Source organism: Artemia sp. Qi Xiang Cuo, chromosome 8, assembly GCF_049724085.1.
Source record: "Artemia sp. Qi Xiang Cuo chromosome 8, ASM4972408v1, whole genome shotgun sequence".
NCBI lineage: Eukaryota > Metazoa > Arthropoda > Branchiopoda > Anostraca > Artemiidae > Artemia > Artemia sp. Qi Xiang Cuo.
Genome location: NC_142801.1, coordinates 7,156,921 through 7,173,361, shown reverse-complemented (window position 1 = coordinate 7,173,361; position 16,441 = coordinate 7,156,921). Strand labels below are relative to the sequence as shown.

Here is a 16,441-nt window from a genome sequence, read left to right as displayed (position 1 = left end):
TGTTAATAGTACCCGATAAATAACTCTAAAATTAATACATCTGTCGTATTTGAAAAAAACATAAATAGTAGATTATTTTTTTTTATTCTTTGCCTTCAAGCTTGACTTTTTATATTTTAATTTACTATTGATAAGTCATTCTTTATTTGCCATTTATTACCGGTTTGAAATTTTTTTTATAGATAATTGAAAGTAAATCACCGACAATTCAGTGCAGAAGGATACACTATTGTATGGCATTCTCACAATATTAAGGCAATTTCAAAAGACGTCACCGCTTTGGTTGCTGCAGGTCTTCAAATGGGGGAAATAGAAATCGAAGAAGTAAGTGATTTCGAGTATTTAGGTAGTACACTAAGTCAAAAGGGCAGAGCGATAGAGAGGTCATTAAATTGCATATGCAGGTCCAGCATTCTCTCAATTAACTAGTGTTTAGAGATGTAGCAAGCCATCACTGAAGTTGAAACAACACCTGTTCAGCAATAACGCAATCCCTATATTGCGATATGGATGTCAATCCTTGGGCCTGTCTGAAGCCGTGGATGAAAGATTACTTGGATTTGAGAACAATTATCGGCAAATAATACTTGCAATTTGTTGGGCTGATAGCTTTACCCAGCAGCCGTATAAGGCTTCTCACCAGACAATCTAAAATAACCAACAAAGTGCAACTTAGAAGGTGGCGATGCTGCGGTTACATGACTCGAATCAGGCAAGGAAGACTTCTCTATGACGTTCTCGAGACCCCCAGGTCTCTGAAAGAGCGGTAGACAGTGGATCACTATTCATCGGTCTCCTGAAGATGAGACAAGAGTTATACGATCATTTCTCAGTGAGTTGTGGTCACTGACAAGGCCGTATCCAGGGGGGGGGGGTTACCCGGTTTGAACCCCCCCCCCCGAAATTTTTGACCGACTCGAAAATAAGTCGAAAATCAGTAAAACCTAGGTAAAAATCAGTAAAATTAGTCGAAAACTGAGTCAAAAATTAGTAAACCCCCCCCCAAAAAAAGTCAAAAATTAGTAAAACCTCCCCTGAACAAAAATCCTGGATACGGCCCTGGTCACTGGCTCAAGATTTAGAAAGCTTCCTGGAAAAGGAAGACTTCTCTACGACGTGTAATGCTGGTCTTCACCGGGTCTCTGGAAGAGTGGTAGACAGCGGATCACTATTGATCGTTCTCCTGAAGATGAGGCAAGAGTTACGTGATCATTCCTCGGTGAGTTGTGGTCACTGGCTCAGGATTGTCTAAAGTGGAAGTCAACCATTGCTACCATATACACCACAAGGTGTCGGTGAGTCTAAGAAGCTAAGCTTGGCATATTCTTTGTAACCTGAGCCTCAATTCAGTTTGGTAAGCCCTTCCACAATACAAATTTTGCATTCACCTTCTACGGTGTACTAACCAGGAATCTATTTCAGAGATGTGGCATGTCAGTAGAAGAAAATAAATAAAAGCACGTAGAAATAGGCAAATCCTTCGGAAAGAACAAGCAATTATACAATATATCGTAAATGTTTCAGGATGTGAGTAAGGAGAGAGGTGGAGGTGGGCACGGAGCCCACCTCCCAGAGAAAGGGGGCCAAGAACACCCTTCCGTATATGCCAGTATGCAGGTAAACACACAAACTAATCTTACTGGTTTGTTTGATATTAAACGATGCTCACTTACTTGCATGCAACACAGTGTACAAGCGCGAAAAAAGAAAAAGGTTGAAAAGAAACAAAAAAAACTGTGTACCATTTTTACGTGACTTACAAAATGACGTCATCACTTCACCTTAGCTTTTATCAAGTATTCCAACATTTTTTAGCGTCATATTTGCGTAATAAATGATCGCTCTTTAAAAAATGATGTTATAAATAGGTGCAAAACCTTCAAACACAACGAAGGGGAGGGTAGAGAGTTTTTCCAGAGGAAGCGGCTTGTAAAAATCACATACCCATTGAAAAAAAAAGAAAATGCCAAAAACAATCGCCGTCAGTGAGAGAACGAGCAAAAAAGCCCCTTGATAACTAGCAAAAGTTTCCTAGACAGGCTTATCTTGTGAAAGTTCTTTTATCCCCCTCTGCAGGCAAGCCCAATATGAGATGACATCATATTAACCATCCGGGTTGCAGCGGTAGCTAGCAACCTAGTAAGAGACGATCACGTCCAATGTTAAGAAATATAAAAACCCATAGTTCCTAAAAAAGGAGTCAGATCAAAACAAAAAGTACACCATTAGAACCGTCTTGTTCGAAACCCTGTATAGGAAACTTTCTGTCCCTTCGCTTGAACAGAAAGGGAAATATATTGGCTTGAAAATCAAGAAAAGTGGCAGCTACTACAACCGTCTTCCTAAACGGGATATTTTATTTCTTTTTTTCTTTTTTTCTTTGTTTCCAGAGATAGCTTGGCACTGGAACATCGTAGAGGGTTGTTCAATAGCTCACTTGAAAGGAAATTAATTGGGTTAAAAACCTTTTGTAACTAAAATAAATTATTTCTAAAAGAGAATAAATTTTTCCACCAAAAACTGCATTTTCGATGTCTTTTCACACTGCAGTCTTTCAAACATAATCCTATACCAGCGGTAAGATTTGAACCCACGCCTCCGAAGAGACTGGTGGCTAACACCAGTGCCTTGGACCACTCGGCCAAGCTGCCTCTCATAAATAATATATATGTGAATCCGGGTTGCAGCGGTAGCTAGCAACCTAGTAAGAGACGATCAGTCCAATGCTAAGAAATATAACAAAACTCCTAAAAATAGAGTCAGATCAAAACAAAAGTACATCATTAGAATTACCTTGTCTGAAACCCTACTAGATAAATATTGAATGTCGTCATAGTTTTATATTAGAGCTATGACGTGAATAGAAAAACGCGAAATTATATTGTTGTTTCTGAAGACGTCATGAAATAATATCATTGCGCTATGACGTCAATAAAATCATTACGCTGTGACGTCATAATTACTATATATAATATATAAAGACTCGCACAATAGCACGCCATAATTAGTTTGAGTCCGGAGTAATAACATGCTGCTTGAAAATTCTGCACGAAAAAGAATATATCTCACTGCAAGAGCCCCCATTCTACGTATAGAAAAAGCATTGGAGCTGATTCAAAAACACTCTGAAACATTGTCCGTGTTTGATAGAATCCCAGAAATAAAGCTGGACGTAAATCTACGTAGGAAAAACACGAATGCAAGTCAGCAAGCCTTTTGGATTATGAATAAATTAAAAAAATACCAGAGTCAACATGGAAATCAAGACTTTGAAAAAGTAGCATCCAGCTTTGAAGAGCAAATATGTAGTCTAGAATCAGCTATATTTCACTTATATACGGAAGTACAGAATACTCAAAGGAATAATGACCATAAAGGAGAGGCCACATTCCTAGATAAAGAGGACTTAGGTCAATCATTTGAAACTCTCATGTCGTCATCCAAAACTATTAAACAAAATGCCCTCATTTCTTTCTCAAGCTCAAGAATAAAGGGATTAACTCTACGAAATATGGCTGAAGCAAGTAGTGTCAAGGACACTAAAACCTTGAGATCTGTTCCCGGAAAAATCGAAATACCTGAAGTGTTTATAAAACGTGGGATAACCGATGGTATAAACCAGGTGAAGGGATTTAATGCTAACCAACTTCAACCAACTGGAATTTTTATGGAGTCCAATGTTATAAGAGAAGAGAATGCCCTAAAAGTCGCTGAAAAAAGCTCCCAGACATATATAGACTCTGGAATCAACAGGAATATTTTTAGAGAATGCGCTATATTATGTGCTATCCCTAAACATGATGAAATGAATGATGTCCCCGGCATCAAAGCACCACAAGAAGAAATTAACTTAAAACAAAAAAATCAAGAGAAGAAACAATTTTTGAATAAAATAAAGGTTGAAGTAGAAGTACACAAAAATCAAGAACATATAATTGACAAGGAAGCAAAACCAGGGAGGGTTGTGATGCCCCTTGCATTTCAGGCCATAAATGACAATCAGAGAAGGTCTAAAATATTTGTTCTAAAGAAATTAGGAATGCCAAATGGGTCTGAAGAATATGCAAGACCAGATGAGATTCAGTTCAAGGAAAACCAGGATGAGAGATTTACTGTTGGAAAGATACAGTCTAATGAAGCAGTTACAAAGGCCACTGAAAACGTGAGTGGCAATAGCACGGTTGTTAAAAGCTCCCAAAAATATGTAGGAACTAGAAATGACGGAACACTTTTGGAAAAATACGCTGCGGAAGACACGGTTGCCAGCGAAAGCACTATAGAAACTGTCCCAAAGCCGACCGAAAGACATTTTAAAATATCCAAAAGCCCACGTAAAAAAGTTAATAATATGGCTGTCTTTTTTTTACAGGCTCTTTTATTTATATTTGTATAAGCCTGGTCTGTGTTATAAACTTAAATTGACTTGTTTACGCCTATGCATCAACGGCAATATATTCTCTTTCATGTATTCTTTATAGCTATTCCTAATAAATATTAGAAACGTATCACCTTTAATGAAATTATATTTATTGCTAAATAACATTGATTTTCGTGTTTGTACATATAATGCAACACGATTTAGTATGTCCCAAATTTACCCCTTCTATATTTTACTGTGATATTTTATATATTTCCAAGAGAATTCTTATTGAAAATAATGGCATATATTCTGAAGTCAAAACATGAATTTCTATTTCTGATGCATGAAGATATAGACACTCAGATTAATAAAAAGATAAAAAAATAAAGGAACATAACATTATATCCTAAAGATGGCAGTGAAAAAAAAAATTGACGGCTAATTGTTGTATGCTAGGAAAGTTTCGGCTAAGAAGTTTTTGAAGTTTTGATTCTTCAAAAATTTTATTATTGAAAATGCATAAATTCTGAAGTCAGAACTTGAATTTTGCTTCTTTCTCTTTTTAATACTGGGAAATACAGGTTCCTATGTAAAGAACCCATAACTAAGGAACAAGACACTTTTATATCTGAAGATAGGAGAGAAAATTGATATGTAAATAGTCCTTTCATTGAAACAATCAAATCTTTTATTGTATGTTAGAATAGCTTTGCCTAAGAAGTTCTGTTTTCATCATTCAAAAACTATATTACTGAAAACAATTAAATAAATTTCATTTTCTTTTAACTGTAATTTTAGTTTTTATTAAAATTTCGTTTAAAACTATAATTTTAGTTGTTTTCTGTTTTTGACATCAGAAAGTATACTCCTCATCCACGGGCTTGTCATCAATGACAAGATTCATATGTACAGAACTAGGCCAAAAACAATTTTAAGTAGATAATTTGTTATTTTCCAAGCTTTGCTAATATGGCATTGTTTAACAAAAATAGAGTTGTGAGAAAATCAAACTTTAGCGTAAAGAGCGAGGCGTTGAGAAGGGGACAGCCGCTTTCATATACAGTTCAGTTCAGTTCAGTTAATTTTATTTAACATCAAAATACATTTAACTAATATGCCAATACCCGCCCCAAGAAAGATAAAAAAAAGCACTTGCGACTGGGCGGGTATATACAACTCATTTACTAATTAATGATTAACTATAAACAAAGGAACAACAAAAAAAAATTAATAATAATAATAATAAAAAACAAAAACACGAAAAAGAAGAAAGAAAAGAAAAGAAAAAAAAAAAAAAAAAAAAAAAACAATCTCATAAATTAAAAAAAAAAACTATGAACCTATGAAACTATGAGTTCCAAATATTAGGTCCTGAAAATCTAGTATGGAAGCCGGCCCTGGTTCCACTTCTGCAAAGACCTATTGTCACTAAAAAATTCACGAAAAACCTCTGGACTAACATCATTCCAGCATTGATAGGCAAATATTCATATTTGGTAGTCCCGTAGCTGTCCTACATTCAACACTTGCAACTTGTTGAGGCAAGCTGAAGTGTTATGTGTATCTTCAACATACCCACCAATAAGACGCATCGCTTTATTTTGAAGAGTCTGAACACATTTAAAATTCCCATAAAAATTACTTGCCCATAACATGCATCCATACGAAGCATATGGGTGAATCAAAGCATGGTATAAAAGGAATAAAACTCTCTGAGGTAAAAAATTTTTAAAACGACGAATCACTCCAAGACCACGTGGAACCTTTGTGGCAATAACATCACTGTGGCGTTTCCACGAAAAATTACAATCAATGTAAAAACCTAAGTACCTGATTTCTCGAACTTGAACTACAGGCTTATTATTAAACAGAATTCTACCATCAATATCACTGGGATTGCCTACTCTAGAATATACAATAAAATTAGTCTTAGTAACATTAACTGATAACAAACTCAAACCAGTAAAAACATGGAAATTTCTCAGAACACAGTTCACTTTCAACACAAGACCTTCCAAACAACGACTAGAGAACGTAACTGCAGTGTCATCAGTGAATGACGTTAAACAACAATCTGGAAGATAAAACCTCATGGTATCCACATAAACCAGATACAGAAGTGGACCAAGGACCGATCCCTGTGGCACACCGCACGACACTTGATAAGGGGAAGAAAAAGCATCATCAATCATCACTTTAATATACCTCCCACACAATTAACTTTCAAACCACTTCAAACTCACTCCTTTAACACCTAAGCATTGTAATCTTTGCAATAAAATTTTAAAATCTACCGTATCAAATGCTTTCCTAAAATCAAAAAATACTGTTAGGGGGATTTCACCTTTGACTAAACAATTATTTACAAACTCAACAAGATGAATGGCAGCATGACTAGTGGATTGACCTTTTCGGAACCCGAATTGGGGGTGTCACTGAGTAGGCTATATTTCGAGAGATGTCATACAGACGGCAATGAATCACTTTTTCTAAAACTTTTGACAATAAAGGCAGTATCGATATTGGTCTCCAGTTTCCAGCATCTGACCTGGCATCCCCTTTGTAAAGCGGGATAACTTTAGCTTGCTTCAACGCTTCTGGAAAGGTCCCCGTTACCATAGATAAGTTGATAATATGGAAAATACATGGTAGTATATGTATTAACACAGCTTCAAAAGTTCTCAGATTCACGCCATCTATTCCAGCAGAATTCGGTTTCATATTTTTCACTATTTTAATCAACTCATCACTTGTACACTCTTCAAACTGGAACTCAACAGTATCTCCACGAGAGTCCACGAATTCCTCGCTAAGAAAATTTTCCCTGTCACACCTTACACTCTCTTGAACAGACGAGCCAACCTGAGAATAAAACTGGCCAAAATGATTCGCGACTACATTTTTATCACTCACATAACTTCCATTTATATCAATGCAAGGCGACTGACTACTTTTCTGATTTTCCATAAGCTCATTAATAACCTGCCATGTGGCTTTGGTATCTCCCTTACTATCAGAAAACTTTTCTTTCAAAATACTTCTTCTTTGCTTGCCTTCTCATACTGTTCGCCTTATTTCTCACTCGCTTGAACTCCGTAAAATCTGCGTCATCCTGACTGTTAAGATATTTCTCATATAAAAAGTTCCTTTTTTATCACGTCTATTATTGGCTTCGTAATCCACGGCATGCGGGGATCACCCCTCTTTTTTGGTCAAGCGCAAGGGGCATGTTTTCTCATAAATCGGTTGGAAAATATACATGAACTGATTATACGCTAGAGAAGAATCACCAGAAATTCCCAGGACCGAGTCCCACTTTATACAGCTCAACTCCTGGGCAGAGCTATTCAAATTTTGCTTTTTCAGCTCACGTATCAGAATTTTTTTTAGCCGGGATAAGTCGTTTTCTAAGACACGTCACATGAGTAATTGCCGGGAGATTATCTGAGCCGGGATATACTATTACATCTGAATAGCTTTGACTCAAATAACTAGGTCCCACGAAGACGTTATCAGTTAAGGTCGCAGAATGAGTAGAGATTCGGGTAGTACACAAGTTAAAGGGTAAAGGTCACTTGAAATCATATAATTAAAAAAATCAAAATTATCACCTGAAAGATCTAAAAGATTATAGTTAAAATCACCCATACAAAAAAAAATACATGCTTGTAGACGAAACAAACCTCATAAAATCATCAAAACCTGCTACAAACTCATCCAGGTGAGCACTGGGGTGCTCATACACCAAACTAATTAAAACTTTCCTTTTTTCAATTTCTAATTCTAGACAAAAACTTTTAATCTTACCTTCTATCCATACACCCAAATCCTCCCTCACCATATACTTCATATTTTGCTTAATCAAAAATCCCAGGCCTCCTCGGTTCATAGTTGATCGGTTCCTTGCCTCAAAATCATATCCTGGAAAAGAAAAAGCCGAGAGAGATTGGTCAAAACTCAAAAAAGTTTCTCAAATACCCATTATATCAAATTTTGAAGAAGATATCTCAATCATCTGCAGAACATCTAAATATCCCGTCGTAAGGTGGCAATTCCACGTGCAAAGACACAGCGACATGTCTGTACTAACTTGCAACGGCAGTATATAAGAACTCTCACGAAGAGGCTTTGAATTAATAATAGGCAAATCACCACTTCCAATTGTAGCCTCTAAATGATCTTCAATACGGAGCGGATTACGCATAAATCTATTCAATGAAGAAATATCATTCAACATAAGTAAGGAAATATACTAATTTTTCTTTTCTAATTATAAAAAAAAAAACAAAAAAAAAAAAAAACACAAATAAAACAAACAAAAAACACAAATAATCAACTTTTACTAAAACACTAAAGAGTGTCAACAAGTGAGCGGATTCGTGTTGGGTGGCTATCACCCTGCTCCCGTTTGTAAACACGGCCACGATTGGACCACACGTTTCTTACACCATATCTGTCTCTTGCACCTTCAAAAATCGCTTTTTTCATTTTCGTAAGATATTCAGTGACGAATACACCTGATTTCGCCAGCTTGATTCCGCTCTGAAAACATTATACGCCGTATCTTTAGTTGCAAATTTAACGAGAACTGGCGCAACAGTCGTAGGTGTCTGGATATTCCGGGTAGCGTTCGGAAGTCTAAAACGGTTCACAGACAACAGCTGTTCTTTCTGGACATTTACACCCATTCTATTCACTATATCAAGAACATTAGTACCCAGGTCATTTCCGGGATCCTGCTTCACTCCGAAAAAAAAACAAAGAATCAAGCGGACGCTTCTATTCGTAATTGTCTAGCTTCTCCTCAATAGTAGCCACCCAATGCTCTAATGACTGATTCTGCCAGTTCAGGAATAAAACAGTTTTTCTATTTTCTCACATTTTACGTTGTATTCTAACGTGATCAAACCATAAATTTCCAAAACAATCATTTCAGGGTGCAGAGCGGCTTGTTGCGATGAGCCTGGTACTCCTTTCACGGAAACAACTTTTTCCTGAACTTTTTTCTCTATTTCTTTAACTAGGCCAAATTTAAGCTTTGTAACTTCATCTTGTGCTAAAGTAGGCTGATTTCGGATTGCAGATGTTTCGCTCGAAGCAGTTAAATCAGCACCCGCACCTTTCGCAGTTTTCTTTTTCAGAAGCTGATAGTAAAGATCAGGAGAAGATTCGCACTCACGGAAAGCATGATTTACGCCCTTACCTGTTTTTTTCGAAGCTTTCGAATAATTTCCACTATATGAAAGAAGATTAGCTTCCACCACTGTCTGAAGGTCATGGGATCCGTAACAAAAAAACAATGACTTTTTACGTAAACTCTTTTTGGCTAGTTTTGCTAACAATCCGGACTGGCCAGAAGGGATATTCCTTGAACTGAGCTACCGCCAAATCTCCCTTCTGAAACTGTACCATGATGAAAATAATAATCCAATAAATCAAAAGTTGACTTATCTTTAGTGGACAGGATCTTCCAAAACTAATATGTTAAAAATTAAGAGCAGGAAACGAAAACTTACTCGCAAGGGGGGCAATTAAATCCCCCCGCTTTCCAACAATGTCTTGCAATAATCACGTCCGCCAATGCTATAATTATTATCCAAAGAACGAAAAGTCACTTGAAACAAGATAATTATCACTCCGAGTTCATTTCAACGATATTTGAATGCATTCAGGCAATTGCGTAAGATTTAATCCTTTACAAAATTGTCTCACTCTTTAATCCTTTACAAAATATATGTGACCTTCACTGGCGGATGCTGAATGCTGAATGGAATAATTTCTGTTCGTTTTAAGTTTTAATGTCGCTCCTTACTTTCAGTTTAAAAAACTTGTTTTTTTTATTTAATTTCTGATCGTTTTTTAGTTAATGCAGCTTTTATTTTGGCTCACCGTCACTGAATAAGTAAACAAAATTTGCATAAAAATTTTACTTTTCTTTTGCTAAATGGCTGTCTCTAAATTTGACTCGACTTTTTGACTTATGTCTCCTGCCAGGCGCTGCTCGGCGTAGAGAATGACGCCTGCCTCCTCCATCCACTTCGGTCCTTGGCAAACGTTTGCACATCGCTCAACCTAATATTTGCCATCGTCAGGAACTCGGACAGGCTGTCAGACCATCGTTTCTTCGGTCGGCCGTGAGGTCGCTTCCAACCGGCTTTGACAGGGTCGAAGTGATGGATCGTTTTCGCAGGTATGTGTGGAGGCATTCGAAGTAGGTGTCCGAACCATCGTAGTGTTCGTTCGGCTGCTTGGGTCGAAAACCGAGACTGCTTGGTGAGCTGCAGCAGCTTCTCATTGCTGACGAAGTCGAACCATCGTAGACCTTCGATCCTCCTCAGGCTCTTCGACTGAAAGACATCAATTGCCTTGAGGGTTGCGGCTGAAGCCTGCCACGTCTCAGCTCCATAGAAAAGCTCCTAAGCCACGTCTCAGCTCCTAAATTTGGTTCTGACGTAATTTACAAATTAACTTACGTAACGAACTTCTATATTCGTATATTTTTCTTCTGGCAAAAAATACAAAGTTGCAGATTTTTGCCGATATGAGATTGAAACCTATGTAATAGGGTTTTCTGATAGGCTGAATCTGACGGTGTGATTTTCATTAAATATCTTTCACTTGTAGGGGATGTTTCCCCCCTCTTTAAAAAATCAGGTAAATTTTCTCAGGCTCATAGCCATTGATGAGTAATACTAAACTTAATAAAATTTATATATTTAGAATCAGCATTATAAGCCCATTCTTTTGATACATTTATTGACATCAAAATTCCGTTTTTAAAAGCTTCGATTACTATTGAGCCATATCGCTTGTTTTTTTTATTGTTTCTTTTTTTATTACGTATATGTTATTACTTATATGAGGGGGTTCTCCCCTTAGTCAATACCACGCTCTTTACAATAAAAGTTAAAATTTTTTTAAAATCCTGAACACCCGAATCACAAAGGTCGCTTAATTAGAATGGATTGATCTGTTTAAGGCACTAAAACAAACTGTAGCGTAAAGACCGAGCTATTGACTTGGGGGCAAACCCCCTCATATACGTAATGATTTCTGTTCGTTTTAAGTTCTAATGTTGCTTCTTACTTTCATCTTGCCCCAAAGAAACATCCTCCATGGACAGATTCTCCCGAGTAACCCACTCCTCCAGCCCCCCCCCCACCAGAAAAATTATCCTTCCTGAAAATGTATGTATACTTCCCAGTAACCAATACAATATGTAAGCAATGGGCAAAGTTCATAACTTGCAGCCCTTCCCCTGGGAACTGTGGGGGATTAAGTCATCCTAAAAGATATATTTATTAGATTTTCGACTATGCTGAACAAAATGGCTGTCTTAAAATTTTGATCGGGTGACTTTGGGAAAAAAATTAGCGTGGGAGGGGGCCTAGTTGCCCTCCATTTTTTTGGTCGCTTAAAAAAGACACTAGAACTTTTAGTTTCCATTCCAATGAGCCCTCCTACGATATTCTAGGACCACTGGGTCAATACGGTTACCCCTGGAAAAAAAAACAAATAAACACGCATCCGTGATCTTTCTTCTGGCAAAAAATGGAAATTCCTCATTTTTGTAACGAACTTCTATATTCGTATATTTTTAATACGTATATTAGAGGGTTCGCCCCCTAGTCAATACCTTGCTCTTTAAGCAAAAGTTAAAATTTTGTTATAATTCTTTAAAAATGACCTCTTAACCAAAAATGCCGTTAATTAGAATAAATAGCTTTTACGAAAGTACTTAATAATCTTTGGCTTAAAGAGCGAGGTATTGACTAGGAGGTGAACCCAATCGTATACGTAATGTTTTCTGTCGTTTTAAGTTTTGATGTTGCTCCTTACTTTCAGTTGAAAAGCCTGTTTTTTTATATATATATATAATTTCTGATCTTTTTTTAAATAATGCTGGGAAATCCGGTGCCCTCTTCATAGCAATGTCCCTTCCCCCATGAAAACTTCCTTCATGGAAAGATCCTCCCACATAACCCCAGACCCACTCCCTCCCCCACTACCAGAAGAAATCCCCCCTGAAAACGTCTGTATATTTCCCAGTAACCAATACTATATGTTAACATTGGGTAAAGTTCATAACTTTCAGCCCTCCCCCCGACGACTTCGGTGGATTAAGTCATCATAAAAGACATATTTATCATATTTTTGACCCTGCTGAACAAAATGGCTATCTCAAAATTTTGATCGGATGACTTTGAGAAAAAATGAGCGTGGGAGGGGGCCTAGTTGCCCTCCATTTTTTTGGTCACCTAATAAGGGCACTAGAACTTTTAATTTTCGTTCAAATGAGCCTTTCCACGATATTCTAGGACCACTGGGTCGATACGATCACCCCTGGAAAAAAAAATAATAAAAAAATAAACACGCATCCGTGATCTTTCTTCTGGCAAAAAATACAAAATTCCACATTTTTTTTTAGATAGGAGCTTGAAACCTCTATAGTAGGGTTCTCTGAAACGCTGGATATGATGGCGTGATTTTCATTAAGGTGCTATAGCTTTTAGGGGGTTCTTTCCCCCTTTTTTCGAAAATCATCCAAATTTTCTCAGGCGCGTAACTTTTGATAAGTAGGAATAAAATTGATGAAACTTATGCATTGGAAATTAGCATTAAAATATAATTCTTTTGATGTATCTATTGGTATCAAAAATCCGTTTTTTAGAGTTTCTGTTACCATTGAGCTGGGTTACTCTTTACTTATAGTTTGTTACCATGAACTGTTTGAAAGAGCGAGGGGTTGAGGAGGGGAGAGCCCCTTTGTTATGCGGAATAATTTCTGTTCTTTTTAAGTTTTAACGTCGTTCCTGACTTTCAGTTAAAAAACTTGTTTTTTTTATTTAATTAATTAAAAAAACTTTATCCACAAACTAAGTTTTTCGAAAAAAAGTAAAGAACTCCATTTAACTAAAAATGAGCAAAAATAAAATCAAATAATCTACCAAGCGTGAAACTACCACAAACCAGCATCGATAAATAAATGAAACCCACAACGAACAGACATTACAATAATTAACCGAGTCAAACTCAAAACGAGCAGAAATAAACACAAGTTGGGTGCAATTCCCCCATGCCTTCCCATGGCCAGAACATAATTTGTACTTTACTGAAAAAATATAAATGTTTTTACTTTCATAACTTTAATAAATCAAATAATATTAACATTTTCACTACTAAATATCAGTGTATGTATATTAAACTGACAATACACATTCATTTGTATTTTTCAGTAAAGTGAAAATTATGTTCTGGCCTTGGGAACTTTCATCTACGTTGAACAAAATGAATATCTCAAAATTTTAATTCGATGTGTTTGGGAAAACGGTGGGCGTGAGAGGGGCGTTAGTCGCTATCCAATCACTTTCAACTATTAAAAAAGGGCCTAGCCCTTTCAATTTCCAATTGAATGAGCCGTTTTGAAGTTTCTACGACAACGCTTTAAATAAAAACCTTATATGCCCCCAGGGCATAACTTAAAACCCTTGCCCTGAGGGCTGTGTGGGGAGGGGTTGTCATCCTTAAAGACCTAATTTGCAAAACTTTCAACTATGTTGAATAAAATCTAAAAATTTTGATTGGATGTGTTTGGGAAAAGGTGGGCGTGAGAGGGGGGTTAGTTACCCTCCAATCACTTTTGTTTATTAAAAAGGGCACTATCCATTTGCACTTCCAATTGAATGATTCTTTTTTCAAGTTTCTACGACAAAAAATTCAATAAAAACCTTATATGCCTCCAGGGCATAACTTATAATCCTTGTCCTGAGGGTTGTGGGGGAGTTTCCTCCTCAAAAATATATTTACTATCTGCAAATCAACTACGCTGAATAAAATGGCTATCTCAAAATTGTGTTTGGGGGAATGATGGGCCGGGGGGGGGGGGGCTAGTTGCCTTCCAATCACTTTCGACAATTAAAAAGGGCACTAGCCCTTTAGTTTCCAATCGAATGAGCTTTTTTGAAGTTTATACGACAACGCCTTCTTTAGGAACCTTATATGGCCCTGGGCATAACTTAAAACCCTTGCCCTGAGGGCTGTGGGGCAGTGTCCTCCTCAAAAACAAAATGGCTATCTCAAAATTTTTATTGGATGTGTTTGGGGGAATGATGGGCGTTGGGGGGCTAGTTGCCCTCCAATCACTTTTGACTATTAAAAAGGGTACTAGTCCTTCGAATTTCCAATGGATTGAGCCTGTTTTGAAGTTTTTACGACAACACCTTCTATAAAAACCTTATATGCACCCAGGGCATAACTTAAAACCCTTGTCCTGTGGGTTGTGGGGGAGTGTCCACCACAAAAATAAATTGTTCATCGGGAAAACAACGACGCTGAACAAAAGGGCTATCTCAAACTTTGAATTGGATTGTTTTGGGGCAAGTCTGGACGTTGGGGGGGGGGACTAGTTATATTTAATTCATTTTTGACTATTGAAAAGGGCAGAAGCCATTCAAATTTTCAATCGAATGAGCCCTTTTTGAACTTAATACGACAACTCCTTCGATACGAAGTGCCCGGGTATGGAGAAAAAAAACATATTGTGCCCACATCGTTCTTTAATTAGGCAGCGCTAGCGAACTTCCTATGATTTCTGAACATTTTTGAATTAATGCAGGTTTTGATTTTGCCTCATCGTACATGAATAATTAAAAAGAAATTTGTATATTAATTTTACTTTTTTTGGTTAAATGGGTTTCTCGAAATTTGTTTAATTTTCTTTACGAAAGTTTTTATTAGTAATAAATATACGTAACTTACGAATTAATTCACGTAACGAACTTCTATATTCATATATTTTAATACTTATATAAGCGGGTTCGCTCCCTAGTCAATATCTCGCTCTTTACGCTAAAGTTCGAATTTTGTTCCAATTCTTGAAAAATTACCCCTTAATCACAAAGGCCGTTAATTAGAATAAATAGCTCTTATGAAAGTATTAAAAAAAACTTTAGCGTAAAGAGCGAGGTATTGACTAGGAAGCAAACCCAATCATATATGTAATAATTTCTGTTCGTTTTAATTTTTTATGTTGCTCCTTACTTTCAGTTGAAAAACTTGTTTTTTTTTATTTAATTTCTGATTCTTTTTTTTTCAAATAATGCTGGGAAATCTGGCGCCCCCTTCTTAGCAGTGTCCCTTCCCCTATGGAAACTTCCTTCATGGAAAGATCCTCCCACGTAAACTTCGACCCCCCTCACTACCAGAAAAAATCCTCCCTTGGAAACGTCTGTATACTTCCCAATAACCAATACTATATGTAAACATTTGGCAAAGTTCATAACTTGCTGCCCTTCCCCCGGGGACTTTGGGGGATTCAGTCATCCTCAAAGACATAGTTATTATATTTTTCAATCACGCTGATCAAAATGGCTATCTAAAAATTTTGATCGGTTCACTTTGGGAAAAAAACGAGCGTGAGAGGGGGCTTAGTTGCCCTCCATTTTTTTGAGTTACTTAAAAAGGGCACTAAAACTTTTAATTTCCGTTTATATGAGCCCTCCCACGATATTCTAAGACCACTGGGTCGATACGATCACCCCTGTAAAAAAAAACACAAAAAAAAACAAATAAACACGCATCCGTGATGCGTGTTTATTTGTGTTTACACGCATCCGTGGCAAAAAATACAAAATTCCACATTTTTGCAGATAGGAGCTTTAAAGCTCGACAATAGGGTTTTCTGATACGCTGAATCTGATGGTGTGATTTTCATTAAGCTTTTATGACTTTTAGGGGGTGTTCCTCCCTTTTATAAAAATCAGGCAAATTTTCTCAGGCGCTTAACTTTTTAAGGGTGGGATTAAACTTGATGAAACTTATATATTTGAAATTAGCAAAAAAAAAAAAACTGATTCTTTTGATGTATCTATTGGTATCACAATTCCGTTTTTAGAGTTTCGGTTACTATTGAGCCGGGTCGCTCCTTACTTACAGTTTGTTACCACGAACTGTTTGACAGCGCTGCGGTGCCTGCGATATTACTTATATGCCGGTTTGAAAACCTGCATGCAAGTCTTTTCAACAAAAATAGATTTCTGGTTTTATTTTTCTAAGTTTTAAGATGCTTATGGTGCGTCAATT

At 36.8% G+C, this 16,441-nt stretch overlaps 1 protein-coding gene across 1 annotated transcript in view; it reads right to left on the bottom strand.

Moving 5' to 3' along the window:
* The window catches only part of rtp (MORN repeat-containing protein retinophilin), a 102,118-nt gene extending 93,847 nt beyond the window's left edge, over positions 1-8,271 (bottom strand). The window contains exon 1 of the mRNA XM_089093177.1: positions 8,168-8,271. The gene's annotated coding sequence lies outside the window, so the exon portion shown is untranslated. The remainder of the gene's footprint in view (positions 1-8,167) is intronic.
* Positions 8,272-16,441: the final 8,170 nt, after the last annotated feature.